We start from the raw sequence: 20,281 nt of genomic DNA on the forward strand, positions 1-20,281 counted from the left end.
AAGGACAATAGATAAAAGACCTGAAAAACCCTCTATGTGTTCAAATATTTTTGAAGGTTCTAGTCATTTCACTTGCTTGTGTATTTCATTAACAATAATGGTTCTCCCATAAATATAGCCCCGAGCAAGTCACCACACCTCTCTCTTCTTGGTACATTATACATGATATAAAGATGTTAATGCTGCTTTTATTTTATTGCCAATTCACTCATTTGGTTAGAGATTGATCAATGAGTACAAACCCAAGACTTAACAGAAGTGCAACTTGTAAACTTCTCTCTCCTCCAGCCACTAACTGCACCTCCAATTCTAATTCTTCATTTCAGATAGGGCAAGTATTCACTTTTAACAAGCCTGGAAATATCTGCCTTGGTGATACAGTACCATCTTTCTTATTGCCAAATAACAAGCTAAAAGAATAAGTATTTCTTATAATGCAATATTTTACTCTCCTTTAGGCACCTCCAGTCCTTTGAAGTATTTCTTGCAATAGCCTCTCATCACTCTGATAATGGATATCTTAGGTGAGAGGTGATATTGTCTCATCACGGTTTTGATGTGTATTTCCCTGATGATTAGCAATGCTGAGCACCCTTTCTTATGTCTGTTACCATTTGCATATTTTCTTTGGAAAAATGTCCATTCAGGTCCTTTGCCCATTTTTAAATTTGTTGTTGCTGTTGCTGCTGTTAAGGTGCATCTGTATTTTGGATATTAACCTCTTTATTGGATATGAAGTTTGCAAATATTTTTTTTCCCATTCCAGAGGCTGCCTTTTAATTTTGTTGATGGGTTCCTTTGATGTGCAAAAACTCTTTATTTTGACATAGTTCCAGTAATTTATTTTTGTTTTGTTGCCTTTGCTTTTGTTATCAAATCCAAAGAATCATTGCTAAGACTGATGTCAAAGAGCTTAACAACCGTGGTTTTCTCTGGTAGTTCTATTGTTTCAGGTCTTAAGTTCAAGTCTTTAAACCATTTGGAGTTGATTTTTATGTATGGTGTAACATAGTGGTCCAGATTCACTCTTTTGTGTGTAGTTGTCCAGTTTTCTCAGCACTGTTTATTGAAGAGACTGCTCTTTTCCCTCATTGGATAACCTTTTTTCTCCTTTGTCATAAATTAATTGACCATATGGGTCAGTTTGGGTTTATTTCTGAGCTCTCTATTCTGTTATATTGATTCATGTGTCTGTTTTTTTTGCCAATATCATACTCTTGATTACCATAGCTTTGCAATATGTTTTGAGATCAGAAAATGTGATGCCTCCCGCTTTGTTCTTCTTTCTCAAGATTACTTTGGCTAATTGGGCTCTTTTGTGGTTCCACACACATTTTAAGATTATTTGTTCTATTTTTGTGAAAAATGACATTGGGATTTTGATAGGGATTGCACTGATGCTCTAGATTGCTTTAGGTAGCATGGATATTTTATCAATATTAATGATTGTAATCCATGGACACAGATTACCTCTCCATTTACTTGTGTCTTCTTCAATTTCTTTCATCAATGTTTACAATTTTCAGTGTACAGATCTTTAACCTCCTTGGTTAAGTTTATTCCTAAGCATTTCATTCTTTTTGATGCAGTTGTAAATACAATTATTTTTTTAGTTTATCTTTCTGATATCCCATTTGTCTATAGAAACACACCTGCTAGGATGTCTATTATCAAATATTTGCAGGGATATGAAGGAAAGGGAGCCCATATACACTGTTGGTAGAAATACAAACTGGTAAAGGCCCCATGAAAAACCATATGTAGGTTCCTTAAGAAATTAAAAATGAAACTACCATTTTAACTAGCAACTCTACTTCTGGGGGTATAGTCAAAGGAAATTAAATCATTATCTCAAAAAGATATCTGTACTCTCATGTTCACAGTAGCATTATTCACAATAGCCAAGGAATGGAAACAGCCTAAGTGTCTATCAATAGATGAATAAGTTGAGAAAATGTGATGTGCATTAAAAAATAGATTTTTCAGCCTTTAACAAGAAGGAAATTCTGTCATTTACAACATGGATGGACCTAGAGGATATTGTGCCAAGTGAGGTAAGTCAGATAGAGAAAGTCAATACTGCATGGTATCATATATGGAACTAAAAAAAAAAAAGAGGCCAAACTCATAGAAATAGACAGACATTAAGTGATGGGGAAAATAAGGAGAAGCTAGTAAAAGGGTGCACACTTTCAATTATAGGGTAAGTTTTGAGGTCCTAATGTATAATACGGTAGTAACTATAGTAAATATTCTATTGTGATATTTGCTAAGACAATATAACTATATAAATATAAACACACAAAAAGGTAAATATGTGAGGTGACAGATTTGTTATTTAACTCAATGGGAGGAAATTTTTTTCACATCCTTGTGTATATATATCAAGTCATAACATTGTATACTTGTACTATCTTACAATTGTATTCATTAAATATATCTCAGTAAAGCTGGGGAATAAAAAAGGTAGCCTCCAAAGTCAGTAGAGAAGTTTTTTACTAAACCCATTTTACACACGCATAGAAACAAGTGTTTATTTTCCCAAAATTAAATAGCTGAGGAGTTCTATTCAATAGTGTATTGAGGAAGTAGAGCAAAAAAGATGTGAGAGAGGGAGATCAGGAGAAATGAATAGGATATGGCCAAAGCCAAAGTCATGGTGAGAGGAAGGGTGAGAACAGCCCCAAGGGTTTGGGATATCATTATGACTCCGGCCAATTTTATAACCAGGTGCATGCTTTATGTGAGAACAAACAGACTGAAATATAGTAAGTATTCTCCAAAGAAGGATCATAAATAATAGAATTATGTAAGCACACATTTATTCACATAGAACATCATTTATTTTATCACCGGCAGTCTTTATTCTAGTCTTATTTTCTTGAACAATTTTGCCTATGTTTTCTCTCGATCAATCTACACATTGGCTGTTTTTCAGCATTTTTCCTTCAGCAGTCAGAGGAGTGAGGACCTCCCACGTCTATGATGGACAGACCTTTAGCTCATCTGTCAAAACAACCTGCTTGTTCGCTGAATGTCTAGTCACGGAAGAAAAATGCCCTTCTGTTATTTCCCATCTATTTTCCTCTCAAAATTAGGAAGAGAGCGTTTCCTTTTCCACTCAAAAACACACTTATGGGCAACAAGGTGGATGGTCAAAGTGAAAGAAGAGAAAGTATAAAACAAAATGAGTTAACCTGACATGCATTTCAGGGTCACATAGATAGTTTTAGGAAGCTGAAATGTACGTTGTCCTCTTTATTTTATTTTACAACATTTCATCATTTGCCAAGGGACATTGTATATCTTTTCTCTCTCTATTTTCAGTGTAAACATGTATAATAAGGTGGTTAACACACATTTAATAGTTGAGGACACAAAAATTATATATTCAAAATTAAATATTCAAAAATATTATTATATTCATATATAATGATAAGAATGCAAGTCCTGTTGTCCAATATGATTGGCCATCAAAAATACATGTTATAGGGGTGCCAGGGTGGCTCAGTGATTGAGCGTCTGCCTTCCGTTCAGGTCATGATACTGGGGTTTTGGGATCGAGTCCTGCATCAGGCTCCTCACGGGGAATCTGCTTCTCCCTCTGCCTCTGTCTCTGCCTCTCTCCCTGTGTCTCTCATGAATAAATAAATAAAATCTTTGAAAAAATACATTTTATACAGCTTGAAATCTAAAATGATTATTTGATCTGTTATGTGGGAAAAAATATTTTATTCTCCAAGTTCGCTAACTTAGGTATTCACTAATGTATTCAGCACAGTTATTTCTAGGACACATAGAATGTGGACAACATTGTGTAAAATATTAATTATTTTTTAGTGGTCAAATAACTAGTGCACCAAAGCACTATCATAAAGGGAAAAATGTGTGTGTGTGTGTGTGTGTGTGTGTGTGTAAATATATTCTGAAAACTCAGAGTGAATAAAATAATTATCTATTCATTATTGTGTATTTTTCTTCCTGGTCTGGTCTGTCTGTGCATGAAACCCAGGTTCATCTTTATTTGGCTTCTTGAGGAAGTCATTAACTTCCTAAGCCTTGGTTTCCACATTTGTAAATAGATAAAATTGAATCAAATACAACCAAGGTTATGCTTATTCTGTGATTCACATTGTTCCTTTTTTGACATTTGTATTTCCATTCAGAGTTAAGATTCCTTAAAGACCAGGACTCTCTTCTTGTGGGAGGTTATTCCAACTGATTTCAAGCCGACTGCTAAGCTACAGTGGGGATTCAAGGAAAGAAGAGTTGCATCAAATGCAAAACACCCTACATAATGTGTCATGCTTTCTCTAAGAAATCTACGTGCTGACTTTCCTTGTCTCCCATTAGCATGTTTTCCTAGGAAATGCCTAATTTATCTTCTATGGGATAGGGTGGTTTTATGAAAACAGACTCTTTCAGTTGCATTTTCATTTAAGCCTTGCCTCTAATGGCTCAAAGCTCTGCCTTATTAAATAGCTTTAGGTGTAGAGAATGGTCAAGGGGAAGTCTGGAAGAGAAGGAATATTGGAGAAGTCTTGACTTCCTGAAACCATGTAAAGTCCAACCTCAATCCTGTCAGCAGCCTGGAAATACAAATTCAAGATATTTGAGCTAGAAAAAGACCTTCTGATATCTATTCCAACATCTTGCAAACTTTGAGTCTGGCTCTGCAGGTGTTGATCTTACTGGAAAAGAAAGAGATTTTGCTTTATTCCATTTGTGCCAATGTATCAGGGGTTTCAGTATGTTCTAAACCAGACTTTGTAACCTTACTGTCCTAGAAGAAGTTTATTTTATGTAGCTATTCAGAATCAATTAGTCCTCGACTACAATTTTCAAGAATGTGTGTGTCACCTTGTATAACTGTGTGAGCAGATTATAGACCAGAAAACATAGTCTTCACTCTCAGAAAACTGAGAACTTGGGACGCCTGAGTGGCTCAGTGGTTCAGCATCTGCCTTTGGCTCAGGGCATGATACCTGGAGTTCCGCATGGATCTCCCTGCAGGGAGCCTGCTTCTCCCTCTACCTGTGTCTCTGCCTCTCTCTCTCTGTGTCTCTCACGAATAAATAAATAAAATATTTCCTTAAAAAAAAAAAACTGATGGTTCCATCGTTTCTCAGGCCTAGTTATGAACTAGGGAAAGGTCAGACTTTCCAGGACTTTTAGGTGTCTCAATGGGCAAATCTTGTTTTAACTAAATTCACACTTTATTTTAAAATAAGATGTTGTTTGTAAGGAGGACACAGCTGTAAGAAAGGCTGTAAAAAAGATACCTACTTTCAGAAGAAAGGGCCTTAAAATAGTGTCAGGAGAAGAGTTGGCTTTATACTTTCCAGAAGAACAGGAAACCCATCAAGGACCTTAAAATATGGACCAGTCTGATGATGAGTATTTTCTGAGCAAATAATTTGGATGATTATCTATTTATTTTTACTTATATACCAAATATATTCAGAAGTACATAACAATAAAATGTTCTCATCTCTTCCCAATTCGTGGGCCCAACAGATAATTGTCCTTTTTGTTGCTGGATTCTGCTGAAAATCTCAAAGTCAGAGTGGTTTTGTTTCTAACATTGAGGAGGAGAGGTCATTTCAGAGCAAGTCTGTGCATCTTTTGATAATTCAGTTATAAAGTCACACGATGGCCAGCTGGAAATGCTTCTTGGACTTTCAGTGGTTGAAACCTCTTGCTTTATTGGTCTAGATGTATTCCTCATTCACCATGTCAATAAACCTCTCTGCTCCGCCTCTCAGCTTTCACCATGTACCCCACTGAGACTCTATGTCAAGGAATTCATTGATCACAATGAGACTTTCCATATTTTTGTGTAAAATAATCTTTCAGCCAGATGTTAAATCTCCTACAATTATTTCATGTTACATGGAAGTTGATCATTCCTTTTTTTTTAACCTATAGATGTATAAGTTTAAGATATTTCAGAAGGAGTTAAAAGCAATAAAAATAAAACACTTTTTGAAATGTCTGAACTTTGCATCCAGAGTAAACTAACTTTTGGGATCTTTTCTTTTTCTGTCTATCTGTCTGTCAACATGATTGCTAGCTGCAGTGGAGAGAACATATTTCAGGAAAGCTCAGAGAGCATGCTGTACCCCACATCACCAGTATTATGAGGCTCCATTCACAAATGGAAGTTGAGAGGTTGCCCTGACCAATTGTTTTTTCCTTGTCACATTTGTTCCACTACTTGTGAGTGTTACTGACAAATCAGTGGAATGAGAAAAACCTGAAGGGATTTTAAAAGTAAGGCAAAGGGAAAGAAATTTACAAAAATTATCACAATTTACAAAAATGAACAAAGTGGAAGGATTAGAAGCATATATTCACAATTCTGTGTAGGTTGAATTGTTTCAGGGGGAGCACATTTGAGACGGAAAAAAGAAAAGGTCATTGTGAAGTCCCTCACGTACAATTCTGTTTTCTGTGTGAAGATGGAACCACCAGCATGTGTCCACCATCATTACATTTTAAAAAGAATGACTAGAAACATAAGTGGCTTTCACCCCATTTCATTTAATGCAATTTTCTTCCCTAAATGTTAAAAATGCAATTTCTTTACCAAAACATGCAAATTGGCAGTTTTGAAGATACTTCTTTTTCTGATTTTTTTTTCATTATGACCATCTTCAGACTAAAAACCAGAAAATATTAGCAGGTAATAGTTTAATTTGTTATTAAGAGTAATTACTGTCTGGTCTTTGAGGGTTATTTCTAAGTTTTAAATAGAAAACCATTTAACATATATTTATCTTTGTAAGCTATTTTAAATGATCAGCAAATACCTTCTCATCGCATAAAAGGAGCCATTTAAAACATTCTTATTCTAATAAAAAGAAAATTATAACCTATGAGACCATAGAAACTAAAGTAGTATTTAAGCTGTGATAGACACTATAAGGAGAAAAGACATATTTAGTCAGCACATGTTTCTTTGATTGTCCTCTTTTGATTATTGATAGATACAGTTTCTATTTTTGTATGCTGTTGTATACCTGAGTCCTAGTCATTTATTAAAAGAGAAAGGTAGACTGTAAGCTTTATGAAACATCTGAATTTAAAGACTTCTTGATGTCTTTTTATTTGAATCATTTTATGGGCAAAAATCTAATACTCATAATATAGAAGACTGAATGTTTTTTGTTGTTGTTGTTAAGAACATATTATAGTGTTATTTATATATTATGCTTCGGTTTATTCATCTATTCTTATTTGAAAAAAATTACTGAGTTTCTATTATATGCAGAGCACCATTCTAGCTGTGAGGATATATTAATAAACAAAACAGACAAGTTACCGCCATCATGAAGTTGACATCTAAAATGGCTAGACAGACAAATAAGAGCAACCATAAATATATGTTTGGTTTGTTGTTTGGGTTTTAATAAATGTAGTAGAGAAGAGGTACCTGAGGGGCTCAGTGGTTGAGCATCTGCCTTTGGTTCAGATCATGATCCTGGGGCCCTGGGATCGAGTCCCACATCAGGCTCCCCATAGGGAACCTGCATCTCCCTCTGCCTCTGTCTCTCTCTGTGTTTCTCAGGAATAAATAAATAAAGTCATAAATAAATAAACAAATAAATAAATGTAATAGGGGAAAACAACCCAAAATAAGTATGAAGAGTGCCAAGTTCAGGATGAGGTGGTCATTGGTAATTTTATAAGGGTTATCACTGAGAAGGTGTCATTTGAGCAAAGAATTGTAGAAAATCAAGAAGGGAACCAGGTAGATAGTTACGTATTTTTGGGGGAAGGAACAGAAAGTAAAAGGGCTTTGAAATGAGGAGTCTTGGAATCCTAAAAGCCAGGACATAAGAAAGAAGCCAGTATCCCTGCAGCAAGATAAGAGTCATCATAGCAGGTGAAGTTAGAAATGTAGTTGGTTGGTTGGTTAAGTGTCTAGCTATTGGTTTTGGCTCAAGTCATGAGATTGAGCCCTGTGTCTGGGTTTGCACTGAGCATAGAGTCTGTTTAAGACTCTTTGCCCCTCACCCTTCTAAAAATAAGTGGATAAATCTTTAAAAAAATAAAAATCAATATAACACATAGGGCATTATAAGGGCTTTGGCTTTTCCTATGCATGAGAGGAAAGTTATCAAAGAGTTTTAAAACAATGAGTAACATCTGAGTCATTTGTACTAGTATTACTCTGATTGCTGTGTTGAGATGATGCTACGGTGGGTGATGTTTCCATCAGGGAGACCAATTAGACAACTTGTGCAAATGTATTACACAGACAAATATATAACTGTGCAGGCAAATGATATTGATGGCTTAGACCAGGGTGGTAGTAATGGACATAGTGAGAAATGGTTAGATTTGAATATTTAAAGTTTAAGCCAATAGGATTTGCTGATGGATGAAGGTGAGTATGATAGAAAGAAAAGACCAAGTAGAAAGACTATGCGTTTAAGCTTGTACAACCAAAAACATTGAATTGCCATTTACTGAGATGAGAACCACTATGGAAAAAGTAGATTTGGGAAAAACAGATTTGAGGATAGATGAACAGGGATCAGGACTGTGATTTTACATGTTGGATTTGATATGTCCCATTAGCATCAAATAGATATGTTAGGTAGACATTTGGATATATAAAACCAGAATTAAGATATAATTTGTGATATTGTTGGCATGTAGAGATTACCTAAAGCCTTAAGATTAGATAAACTCATCTAAAAAAAACTGAGTAGATGAGGGGAAAAAAAAAAAGATCTCAGAGTTGAGTCTTGTATGCCTCTACTATTTATTTTGGGCTTGGGGAGTTGAGAAATAACTGAAAAATGAGACTGAGAGGATATAAACATGATGACTTCAAGGGAAAGTAGCGACCTGGAAGCCACATATAGAGGGTGTTTTAAGATGGAAGTAGTGGTCAAAAGTGTCAAAATATTCCTGACAGTTCAAATGGCATGAGGACAGATAATTGATCATTGAGTTATGTAATAAGGAAAGTCCAAGCAACTTAGACAAGAGTTTGTTTACATAAAGATGATCTAAAATACAGTTATCTCTTATATAGTTTATTCATAAATATATAGTATATTCATAAATATTCATAAATATTTAGAACAGTGACAGCATATAGTAGATGTTTAGCAAACACTTTTTTAAAAAAATGAATAAATAAATGGGATTTGGGAGAGTTGCTAGAAAAAAATGGAGATGGGTAAAAAAAAAATGGACATGGGGAGCAGAATAAAAAAAAAAAAATCACCTGTATTTTTGGCCTACCCAAGTACTGACTTTAACTAAATGGGTGTATTTTAAAGTACATTTATGCTTTCCCTTTTCATTTTAATTACAAGAAGTGATATTAAACAAAAAAGAAAAATACTTTCTATAAAACAGCTTAGAATCCCCCAAATTATTTTTTTTGTCATATGACTATATCAGTGCCCATTCATTAAGTGACAAAAATGGATTCCTTCAATAAAAGTTTAGAATTAATATTTTTAATTGTGGTTGCGTGGGCAATTTCTTCAAAGTTTTCACTCTGCAAGGTTAAGACAAGGGAAGTCTAAAACAAGGAGAATGCCTTTTATCTTACTAAAATTCTATAAAAGGAAAAAGCAAAGTCAGAAACCATCACTTCAAAATTATGAGCCCTTGGTAGAAAGCAGACATATGCTTTAGGGAATATTAAATTAAGAAGTATAATTAAAAAAACACACAAACTAGATTTTGGTCATTTTGTGTTTTATTCCTCTAATAATCATTGAGCACAGAGTAGAGGTAAGTATAAATCAGGGCAATGAAGATGGAATCTCTGTAGCAAACCCTGCTAGGGACGTGCATCATCTGCCTTTCTTCTTTGCTACTCACACCTTTACTTTCTTAAGGGGAAAAATATATCCAATCCAACATACATGCCATCCCTAATTCTATTGTAATAAGGGGATCGTAATCCAATTGGGGCAACAAGATGTAAGCGGGAGGCTTGTACGGTTTTTTAGGAAACTGTGTTGCCAACTCCAGGACCTTCTTGCTTTGTTTCCCTTCCTTTTTCTTGCCAAGTTTGTGGATGTGATATCTGGGAGCAAAGAAGCCATCTGTGCCTATTAGGCAATTAGGATAATGATGGAGACCTGAAGGCTGATGGGATGGGTCCACTCCCTACTGGTGTCATTGAGCTGCAGTACTCATTCTGGACTACCTATCCCTGGAATTTTGGTTTCAAGAGAAAAACAACCCCTTCCTCTTCATCAGCTATCATTCTGAACGTGTGAGTTAAGCATACCCTGTTGTCAACATCGTCAGTGTGCAGTAGAGGAAAAATGCAGGTGAATGCATAATTATACTTCAAGGTTACAAGGTCAACAAAAGAAATCAGCTCAGACATGGGGCAGCATAAAGGGAGTGAACACCTCTGCCTGATGGGAACAAAAAACATTTCACTTGACTGTAATTTAAGCCAAGTCTTCTAGCATGGGTAATCATTAAATTAAAGAAGGCGACGGCGGCGGGGGTGGGGGAGTGCATTCTAGGTAGAGAAAACAGAATCCCATGAAAGGATAAAGATGTAAACAGTATGGCCTATCTCACAAATTCTTCTGGTGTGGGATTGGAGTGGAAGTAGATTATTATTAAGAATTCAGGTAGAATGTCAAACAGAGGCCAGATGAAAGATCTCTTGGCCTATGTTATAAAGGTTGGCTTTAACTTTGGAGTCAGTGGGAAATCACTAGAGGATTTTAAGCAGGGACTGACATTATCAATTTGTGTTTTCGATAGAGCTGGCAGCAATGTGGAGTATGAAACATAAGTGCCATCTCCCTTTCCTCCACATCAACCAAAAAGATATTGAATAAAATCCAAACATGCGGAAACTAAGGGATAAATACTGTCGTCAAGTATATGAAACATTTATGAGAAGGATGCTCAGCAGTTGTTCTGGGTGTCTGTGACAGACCAAACACAAAGGAACGCACTCGAATAAAAGCGGTAGAGTTGAGTTGAACCTTTAGCAAAAACATCTCAATTGAGGACTGCTCTGGAAAGGGATACCCCAGAATAGGCTGTGAGGGGCAATTGGAAATTTTATTTCTTTAAATAGCTGGGAGAAATGAAAAGAGCTATCGGTTCTGGAGTATTTTTATATATTCACCTCCTTATTAACAACAAGGGGCATGATAAATTGTAGTTTGGATGCACTTGAGTTCAGGTTCATTGTGTTATGGTCCCTAAAGTCTAGGGATGAATTATCCCATTTATCCTACTCCACAAAAACCACTCAGCTACGTAGAATACAGACAAATAAAATCCTAATCACTTGCATTCATGACTCCTGACTAATATCTCCAATTAACTGGTTATTTATACTAATAGGAGTCAACATTGGAATAAGTCTCACAATAGTTCCCACAATAATTTGGGATACGTTTTTTTTCCTACATGATGTCTTTTTATTCTACTTGGCAAAAGAGTTCCATGATCTAATAGATTTGGCAGATGGAGTTACCAAAGTTTAAATAAATTTATTTCTGAACACTTCAAAGCCTGGGTAATGCTTATTGTGAATCTTTAGTAAGTTTATCCAAGATTGTCTTAGTCAGCTCTAGCTGCTATAACAAAAATACCGTAGACTGTACTGTGTGGGTTAAACAACACACATTTATTTCTCACAGCTCTGGAGGCTTGGAAGAGCAAGATCAAGATGTGGGCAGATTCCTGGCTTGCAGACTGCTGTCTCCTCATTGTGTGCTCACATGGCCTTTTCTCAGAGATCCCCCTCTTGCCCTGCCTATAAAAACAGTCATTCCATTATGAGGATCCCACCCTCATGACATAATCTAACCTTAATTCCCTCTCAAATGTCTCACCTCCAGATACCAGCACATTCAGGGTTAGGGCTTCAACATACGAATTTGGGGGTGGAGGTGGGCCCAAACATCATGCCATAACAAAAAGCACGATGAAATGCACTTTTATCTAAGTGGATTTGATCATGGAATTCCATTTTTATAAACACAGAATTCCATTTCTATAAATGCAGCTATAAATACCATTATTTAGAAAAATATGCTATGTATTAAATGACTATATTTCTGAATTTGAGAAACATTTGGTAAGAGGAACTTAGAGTGGTTTTTTAATGAAAAGAATCAGAAAACTAACATATGTTGAGTACAGCTATGTTCCATACATTTTATATTTAATATCCAAGATGCGGTATAAGATATTAACCCATCAGGAAACAGGCTTACAGAGGTTTTTTTCTCATTGTCTCACTCCTAAGAAGCAACTATAGAAACATCTTTGCTAGTAGAGTTTTCTGATTTGTTTTCTAAGTAGAGACAGATCTACGAGTCAAATGGGATGCTAAAGTTATAAAAGCACATAAGCTTTAAAGTATTAATTGACTGATTAATAAATTGGTTCTAATATTTGGTAGACTTATAAAGGAGTTCTATTTATAACTATTTTGGGAATAGCATTTTCAAAAACTAAACCAGGTAGGATGTATGAGGCATAAAACGGACACTCATGGGCAACACAAAGTGTTGTCACCTTAATGCAAGACCCTTGGCACATGAGTCAGTCTTCCTCTCCAGCGTTACCTTTAATTGCTCTGGATTGTTACTCATCAGTTCAACTGGATTCCTCATGCTGCCCATTGAGACCTCTGGCCTCCTCCCTTTGGTTAATGTCATACTCTCTGCCTGAATTGTTTTTTTTTTTTTTTTTTTTCCCTGCCTGATTTTTTTTAATCCAGCAAAACCTCTCCAGTTCCATAGTGGACAGTGCAAACACTACCATCTTGACATCTCTTTCCAAAGTCTCTACGAGCAATGATCCCTGCTTCTGAAATTCTCATGCTTAGTTTAAGCAGCTAGCATGACTCATCACACTGGCTTTGTTGCAACAATTTATGAGATTATCTTAAGTTCTAAGTTAAATCAAGGAGTGGTGGAAAATAAGAACTTTTTATGTGCTTAGTATATCAAGACATTCTTGCTATCCATATGGTATGTTGTATCCTAGGTGCTAAATATTTAATTTTTGAGTGTGTTAGTATATAAATGAATGAATGAATTCAGAAGTTCAAGTGAATATGGTAACTGAATTATGCCTTATTATTGATTTCTGCTAGTTCCAATCTTTAGGTGTTAGCACGGGGTTCGGATGCAATGGGACAACTTTAGAAACAAAGATTTAAAAAGGTGGTAAATTGAATAACAGATATATTAGATAGATCACTGTGATTTTTGTACAGTACCAAACATTCATGAATAGATAAAAAATACAATTCACGCTCTGCATGTTGACCTAATGTGAAGCATTTATCATAAATGATCCATTTTCTCGCCGTTTTTGTTTGTTTGACTTTAAATCGTTGCTGTTAAATAGACTAAATCTAGATTTTAAAACCCAGTAAAATGTAGAGCTAGGAGATATCATCTGCTGGTTTTGCACTTCCATATTCTTTCAATACATGTTGTAAGTACTCTCTGCCTACATGGAGCTTTCAGACTAGTGGTAGAAATAGACATTGATCAAATTATCACAGAAGGAAATGGAAAGAGCTATTGTGCTTAGAATAAGAATTTGTGCAGAAAAGTGAGAGCATATGATAACATATTTGACCTGGAGAAGAAGGATAAGTAAAGTATTTTTTCAGCATTTATGAGTAATTAAGATATGGAGAAACAGCAAGAGTTAACTAGCAGAGATTTGAAGAAAGAGTATTCTATTTGGGCACCAATGTGTGTTCTACAATGATTAGGATCACTTGGAGTTTGAGAAACTGACACAGGTGAAATGAGGTAAGGCGGTAGATAGCAGCCTAGGGAGGGTCTTCGGGACCACATTACATCTTTGGGATCCCAGAAGCAGAAGAATCATACATAGAATAGTGTTTCCAAAATATCACACCCTCTGAAGAGTGAAGTTATGAGTATTTCCTCCATCTACTATTTTACCTTGCATTTAAAAACTATATTTATATATGAATGAAGGAATAAAATTATAAAGTTGCAGAATGTGTATAAATGGAAAATTTTTTTAGTTATTTCTTTTCTCTCTATGGCAAGCTCAGTGGCTTTCAGGAATATAGAGGAAACATCTGCCATTTGCAAAGGTTCCTAAATCCTGAAATGTTGTATATTAGGAAATACATAATCAGATTTTTTGGTCTTGACTACTGTTGAAATGATCATGTTTTCCTAATAAACTCTCTGAGCTCTCATGAAGTTGTTCCCATTCACTCATTCCCATACACTGTATTCACACATGTAGACCTCAACAGGGTGATGATATGAAACATATACTCAATTTAGTTTCTTGAAAGAAGCTTTCAGATTGAGTATTGGCAGGTTACTTAACAGTATAGGTTAGGTCCTGTGCTAGGTGCCAGGATATAGGAAGAAAAGTAACCATTTCTGTGTTTTCATGGAGCTTCTTATAAAGATGGAGGAGACAGATATTAACATAGTTAATAGCAAAGAAGATGCTTTCTAAGTGTGAAAGAGGTTAAGAAGAGATTAAAACATGATAAAGATGGGGGTTATTGCTTTGGCGATGGCTTCCTTGATTGCAATGGTCAGAGTCAAATAACAAGAGCAGTTTAGAAATACCTTCTTCAAATGCCTCTGTTGAAAGATCATAGTCATAGACATGCATTTCAACCATTCAATGGGGGTTTTTAATTCTTTTTATTTGGTTTGGGTTTTCATGCTATCCAAGCGGAATATGTAAGAAGTCTTAAATCTTCTAACACATAACCCCAAAATATTAAAACTCCTTACTAGAGATTTAATATGTTTTCCAGATGAGGAGCACATATTTTTAAAATGTTAAATTTTAAGTTAGGTTATCAGGTTGGCTCATCAGCCCCTGACAGCGCAGCTTTCAGGGTCACTTGGTCCTCATTATCCTGCAATCTTTCTGAAGAGTTATACTACTGCCGAATGAACCTCACAGTCAGAATGGATTAACCAGATCAGAGCAAGCAAGATTCATTCTAAATGCTAACCGAAACTGAAACTCCATCTCAGGAGAGGAGAGGGAGAAAGCAAGAGAAAGGGGAAAGAGGAATAGCAGGAGGAGAAGAGAGGGGAAATGAGGAAAACTAAATGAGACAAAGAGAGAGAGAGTGTGTGCAAATGAGAGAGAGCAGGTCGTGCGGAGCCTAGAAGGTAGACAGACACCTGCTGTGCCGGGCTACTGCCCACGGTGGGCTGGCAGGTGCTTCCTCTCCACATGGTTGCCCAAAGGTTTCAGGACCTTGCTCTCTACTTCGATCACCATACTCCATGCAAAGCGGAAAAAAAAAAATATTTTGTGTTTATTTAGAACTCAGGCCGGGGACTTTTACCACCAAAGCCATACTTGAGGGCAGGTTAAAGTCACAATGTTTTTCGTAAAGTGTGCATTCAACACACAACTTGGAGTCACTAACTAAACTGAGGGCAGGGGCTAGAATTACTTACTATATTTACCTCTACATCTACCGCATTTCTAGAGACAGGCTGTCAACTGAAGCACAAAGGTGGGGGTGGTTAAGATTTTTACCTGAAATCTCATTGTGAGTTCTCTGCTCTCCCTTCTCCCCTTCCAAAAAATAATTAATTAGTTAATTAATTAAAAAGGCCTGTTTTAAAATGTGTCATGTGATTTGACAAAGAATAAATTATCTCCCCTCTCTTTAGGAACATTATTTCTTCTTTACCAAAATCATTCTTTTGCTATCTGACCTTAAGCAAATTCATTAATCCTGCTGGATTTCAATTTATTCTGCTCTGAAATAAGGATAATAAAAGTACCTACCTCATAGGATTGCTAAGAATATTAAATGAGAGGGATGTCCAGGTGGCTCAGCAGTTGAGTAGCTGCCTTGGGCTAGGGAGTGATCCTGGAGTCCCGGAACTGAGTCCCATATTGGGCTCCCTGCATGGAGCCTGCTTCTCCCTCTGCCTATGTCTCTGCCTCTCTCTCTCTCTGTGTCTCTCATGAATAAATAAATAAAACCTTAAAAAAAAGAATATTAAATGAGATTGTTTGTATGAAAAGCTCATACCCTAGAAGTGTTCAATGGATTTTAGTCCCTAGACAAGTTTGGATTGAGCATGCAGTGGGAGTGCAGGAAGCTCCCACTGGAGTGACCTCAAACAGCTTGCTGAGTAGGGTGGATGGGTCTCAAGTAGAAAATTAAAACGTGTATTATTTGTATGTCAAGTTTGGGAAATATGCCATCTGTATGGGAGCCTAAGAGAGTATCAGTAAAAAGTAAAAAATACTTAAAACATAAATAGAGGAAGCAATATCCTTAATGGAGCCTGAGATACAGCTCAATGATAGGTAATAGGAAAGTCAAGAGAAAAGGGCACAGCAGGTAAGGTGCATTATTAACACCCAATGGTATTGTGTAAGAGCAAAGAGATGGCTCTGGGATGAATCAGCAAGTAGATCTTGGTAACACTGGGAGAAACTATTGCTGTGGAGTGTGGACACAATAGTCTGCAGCGCTAAGGTTTTCTAAGTGAATAGGAGAGGCACTCCTGAGTGGCTCAGTCAGTTAAGTATCTGCTTTGGGCTCAGGTCATGATCTCAGGGTCCTGGGATCAAGCCCACAAAGGGCTCCACACTCAGTGATTTGTCTTCTTATCCCTTCCCTCTGTGCCTCCCCACCACTTATGCCCTCCCCCCCCATTCTCTCTCTCTAATAAATAAATAAAATATTTAAAAAAATAAGTGGGTAGGAGAGAAATGGATTGAAGACTGTGAATATAGAAAAGACTTCAGAAGTTTGGCTATAAAGGAAACTAGAGAGAAATTTGAAACAAATTGTGACAATTTCAATGGAATGTGTTCTTTAAATGTGTGGTAGACAACATAGTAGTGCTCCACAGAGCAAGCTTGCAGGCATAATTAAGAATATAAATCTTGAAATTGGAGATTATCCTGGATTTTCTAGATGAGTCCAATCTAATTACATGAGTCCTTAAAAGCAGACAACTTTCCTGGCTGTGGTCAGTGAGAAAAAAGGTCAGAGAGATGCAAAAGTTCTTGTTTTGAAAATGGTGAAAGGGGGTCACAAGCCAAAGCTTAGGTCATGTCTAGAAACCAGAAAGGACGGGATAATAGAATCATACCTAGAGCTGTCAGAAAGGAACACAGCCCTAATGGCATCTTGATTTCAGACTAATGAAACCCAGGTTGGACTTCTGACCACCAGAATGGTAGGATAATAAATCTATGCTGTTTTAAGGAATAAAATTTGTGGCAATTTGTTGCGACTGCCATAGAAAATCAGTACAAAACCGGTCTTGGCTCACAGCCTCCTCTGTGATTAGGTGGTTCCATGTGACTACAGTCTGGCCAGTGGGATGCGTGTGAAAATGGTGTCAGTATCTCAGGCCCGTCTCCTAAGTACTCTCGTGAGATCCTTCACAGTCATTTTCTTCCCTGCTGTCCACTTGCACAGGATAGAATGGGTTTTTCCCGGCCCTGCACAGTAGAATAAACACAGAATGGAAAGTCCTTATGTGGAACTTCATTGCACTGAACTGTGTCGTGTTAAGAAATCAACTCTTATTGTGTAAAAACACCCAGACAGTGAGATTTTGGAGATCATTTTTTATGATAAGTATCATCACTCTTTCTGAACAACAGAGTCGTCAGTAGTTTTCTTTTTAAGTGATTGTCGAGATTGAATTTATTTCAATGTTTGTGAGAAGCAAGTGGCATGGTGACATTCAAGATAGGGATGGAGAAGTGAAGAGAGAGAGAAAGAAGGCAATAAAGCAGTAGAGCTAGGATTTAAAGTGCAAGTAATGAGACTAGATTTGCAAGGGAGCAGAGGAAGCAAAGAAAGGTAAAATGTGAATGTTATGGTGATGTAATATCTCAAAAGCACGCATCCCATCTGAGAGCTTCTATTTGCTCTATGAACAAGGTGGTAAAGTCATTGGTTGGTGAGATAGGGAGTTCTTTGGTCAGAGATCTGATGAGAATGAGGGAGAATGAAAATAGTCACTGAGGAGTAGGACAAAGAGTGTCGACTCGAGTTCCAGATAATAGCACTGAGTACCCAGATGGGACTGGAGATCATGATTTTATGAAGACACCAACATGCCCAACTTGCAAGTTTGTCTCAAACACTGATAGCCAACACGTGCCAAAGTACTGAGTAAATGATCAATTAGATTGACATAGTGTCGGGTTTTTTCTACACATGCTTGCTAGATTATAAAATGATAAAATATAATATTTGGCATGGGGATTACTAAGCTGATGATCCAATGTCATTTACCCATTCCTGGTCCCTTTTCCCTTCTCTGCAATGCCGTCAGCCCCCAAAGGCTGACTTCTGTGAACAGCCTTCTCTAGGTTCAAAGCAGCCGTGACTTAAGTTCATCAGATACAAGCACTACCAGGAGATTGGAGGAAAGGCAGGATGGAGCATTCCCGTTCCCCCCACCCTCTTCTTGCGGTGTGTTGATTTTGTCAGTGGCTGCAATCCACTTACATAGTCTATCAGACAGTCCTTCATCCACGGCCCCCAAGTTCCCTCTGGACTCTGGCAACAGTGTTTTATTCCCTTTTCCCCTTCAAATCTAAGAGCAATCATGGCATCTCATTACTGCTATTTCCTGAATGCTTTACTTCCACCATTGGTTTCCTTACCCCTAATCAACGCCTCTGTAAATGGTCCCATTATTAAACTCTCTTCGGGTTAAACTCTTGTGTGTATCATCAACTTCTGCAAGGACCTCGACTGACACTGTTTTGGAGGCCATTGTAAGGCATTTGGTTTTACCCAGGGGAAAATTGAGATGGAAAGTTTTTGGAATATTTTTGAGCTCTGCAACTAATTAGATGTGTGACTTTGAACAAGTCACATGGCCTCTCCCACTTCAATGTATTCATCTGTAAAATAAGATAATTGCTCTATTGAATCACTTCAAAGGTCCCTTATATTTTGAAAAGTATTTAATGTATTAGTCATCTCTACATGGGTTAATATGATTCTTTATTAACTGGTTGAGTTAAGGATATGAGTTTGGGGAACTACCTTTGCTAACATCACAAAAAAATCCTTCATCTTAAACAATTGTTAAAAATTCATTCCCTAGAGATTATTTTCTATACCCTTTTAAATGCATTTCCATATATATCATTATAGGTAAACTTCATTTGTTTCAATGATTTTAGTTTTTATATTTTAGAAATTTTGGATACTTGCTAGAACCTTTGAAAGAAAGAGATTTTTGAAGTTGTGAGGATGGAAATACCAAGATTATTCCCAAAGAACAGATGTGATTTGGGTGAGCAATAAATAACCACAAACTAACTATAGAATAAAAATACGGATCATTTTACTTATCTGCTTTTAATACATATTTAAAGTGATTAATACAAGGTAAAAAGACCAAAAGAGGTTCTGAATGTACTTTTGAAAACCTATTCTGTGTATTGAACGTATGTAGCATGTTTTTTGACCACCAGGTAGTCATTTTCAGCAATTAGAAATAGTTGTTTAATTTTAAATGTCCTTTTCCCATCATTTTGATTGATCGAAATTAGCTAAGTGGATTCTTTCACTTATTGCTCAGTGGTTTCACTCTTGATTTGGCTTGCGAAATTATAAATTCACAAAGTTGAGTTACTTTTAAAAGAAAATGTATTATTCCTCTGAACATTCACTTAACATTCTCATAACTAACTTGACTTGTTACTTGTAGCAAATTATTTTTGATTTGTTAGTCTTTAATATTTCTATGATTGACCTAGAAAGTGCAGGTTTTTAAAACTCATACTGGGTACACTGCTGTTCTCTACTTTCTCAACATTTTAATGAATGTTTATTTCAAAATCTATAATTGCATTTCAAGAGGGAAAAAAAATCACAACAGATCACTTTCTGTCTAGAAAATGTTAACAAGAATGGAATAGTAGCAGCTACTTTTCCCCCCATAATAATAGGCAGATTTTATGGACAGATTTTAGAAGTTTATAATGTGAATCATGTCATTTTCAGCATTAATATGCCTCCTATTACCTCATTGTTGAATCCTGAACTATTACTTTGGCCTAGAATTTAAATGTCCACAACCATTAGGTCTTTGGGAATTGACTCTACTGACACTCGACATCTTATGTATAAATGAAGATCTTTCCACACTAACAGAAGCATTGTCGAACAAGAGCCAACTGCGAGCAGGCCTATGCTGAGATGTTTCTTCTATCACTACCTAAATCATTGCTTATTTGCTTATCTTATGTCCCATGAGATCACATTCACTTTGAAGGG

The 20,281-nt window shown here is 36.4% G+C and overlaps 1 long non-coding RNA gene across 2 annotated transcripts in view; it reads left to right on the forward strand.

Annotated features, from left to right (window-relative positions):
• Positions 1-20,281, forward strand: part of LOC140611963 (uncharacterized) — a 157,786-nt gene that overhangs the window by 127,576 nt on the left and 9,929 nt on the right. The window contains exons 9-10 of one of the 2 annotated variants that reach the window (XR_012013294.1): positions 10,045-10,310; positions 11,655-11,922. The exons of the other annotated variant lie outside the window; for it this stretch is intronic. This is a non-coding gene — a long non-coding RNA (uncharacterized lncRNA). Of the gene's footprint in view, positions 1-10,044; positions 10,311-11,654; positions 11,923-20,281 lie in introns of those variants that run through there. 2 annotated transcript variants of the gene reach the window in all.

The sequence above is a fragment of the Canis lupus genome, chromosome 20 (genome assembly GCF_048164855.1).
Source record: "Canis lupus baileyi chromosome 20, mCanLup2.hap1, whole genome shotgun sequence".
In the NCBI taxonomy this organism is placed as follows: Eukaryota; Metazoa; Chordata; class Mammalia; order Carnivora; family Canidae; genus Canis; species Canis lupus.